We start from the raw sequence: 1819 nt of genomic DNA on the forward strand, positions 1-1819 counted from the left end.
CCAGGATCAGAGCTAGGAAGGGAGAAGCAGAATTGTGAGTGGAGTCCTTGTCTGACTAATCATGTGACATAGTTCATTCTATCTTGGCTGGGGAGGTTGGTAAAATTGACTCTTGCTCAAGTGGACTCTTGGGAGACCTGTTTTTCCCTTTATGTGGTTGATAAATTCTCTTACATCTTGTTCAAAGCATCTTCCTTAGCCTGTGGCCATTCACAAGGGCCTTTTGGTTCTTGCTGCTATGTTCTTTCGCCTTTTCTCAGAGAACTTTTGGGTGGGATTTAAAGGAACACCAAGTGGCTTAAAGGAAGTGCTTATCATGCATCCTTTTCCTCTTCTAAAGTCTAGGAGCACAGATTGCCCAAGGCTGCCAACCACCTTTCCTTCCTTTCACTTCACTGTCAGAATAAATAACCAGCCTATCTCTCACACTTGAGATTCTCTCAGACATAAATCCAATGTCCCACACACTACAGGGGACACATAGTAACTCTCAAAGAGAATTCTGTGGGGTCCTCTGCCAGAGGATAAGAAAAACATGACTGTCCTTACCTAATAAAAGGAGTGAGACCCAGAACACATCAGCCTCCTCCACATTCAAACTTTCTATCACACAGCCCTTTTTTAGGCCTCTCAATCTTATTTTATACACTGGAGCTGAAATCTCCCAGGGTACAAACTGATTTTTTCTAACCTCCTATTACAAGTGCTGTATATAGTCTTGTACCCCATTTTAGGATATCTTGTTTTTTGTCTTAGGAACTCAGTTCCCGTCTAATACCATGATTGATACACAATCAAAGAAACAAGATGAAGTAGTAGTAAGCACTATTAAGAAAACAAGAACCATGCTCATTTTGGCAGCACATACACTAAAACTGGAATGATACAGAGAAGATTAGCATGGCCCCTGTGCAAGGATGACATGCAAATTCATGAAGCATTCCATATTTTTGGGGAAAAAAAAAAGAGAGAGAGGCAGACTAAGAATCAGACTCTTAACTATACAGTGAACAAACTGATGGTTACCAGAAGGGAGGTAAGTGGGGGGATGGGTTAAATAGATGATGGGGATTAAGGAGTTTATTTGTCTTGATGAGCACCAGGTGTCCTATGGAAGTGTTGAATTAGTATATTGTACACCTGAAACTAATATTACATTGTATGTTAACTGACTGGAATTTAAATAAAAACTTAAAAAAAAGAAAACAAGAACCTAATGTAGAAGGGAATGAGGAGGATAGCATTAGATGGCATAGTCAGGGGAACATTTCTGAAGGCATAGTATTTAGTAGGGACCTGATTGACAAGGAGAAAGCCATGCAAAGATCAGGGGTAGATACATTCCAAGCAGAGAGATAGAGGATTGAATCAAAGAGGACTCAAGTAATTTCTACATTAATAGTTCATTATATACAGTGTTTGCAGTATTTTCAAAAACAAATACATAAAGTAAAATTAAAATTAATCCAGAAAACTTGATGACATGATTCCAAATGGAATTTGAGAACAGATTAATTGTTAATGCTGGTAATTTAGGTAAAGTAAATACAATAAAATTTGGGAATGGATTAATTTCAGGAAATGTTATAGGTTCATTTCCTCTATGTCCAAGGAGACCACTCTGATAACAGTTTTATTGACACTGAAGGGGAAAAAGGCTTAAGATGAACCTGAAGCATTTGGCCCAGAACCAATAGCACAATGGGCTCACCCTTGGCATCCTTCCCTTTTCCAACCATATTTGTTCTTATACTTCAAGTTAAGGTGAACATCAAGATCAGTTTTCAAACTTAATCAATGAATAAAAGAAAAAAATGTA

The 1819-nt window shown here is 38.1% G+C and overlaps 1 non-coding gene across 1 annotated transcript; it reads left to right on the forward strand.

Annotated features, from left to right (window-relative positions):
- The first annotated feature begins 845 nt into the window (after positions 1–845).
- On the forward strand, positions 846–952 carry LOC112835404 (U6 spliceosomal RNA). Its single transcript, XR_003211212.1, has one exon. It is a non-coding gene; the product is annotated as a U6 spliceosomal RNA (small nuclear RNA).
- The last annotated feature ends 867 nt before the right edge of the window (positions 953–1819 follow it).

Source organism: Callorhinus ursinus, unplaced genomic scaffold (assembly GCF_003265705.2).
Source record: "Callorhinus ursinus isolate GAN/ISIS: 27379988/994484 unplaced genomic scaffold, GSC_fseal_2.0 scaffold11, whole genome shotgun sequence".
NCBI classification, from domain to species: domain Eukaryota; kingdom Metazoa; phylum Chordata; class Mammalia; order Carnivora; family Otariidae; genus Callorhinus; species Callorhinus ursinus.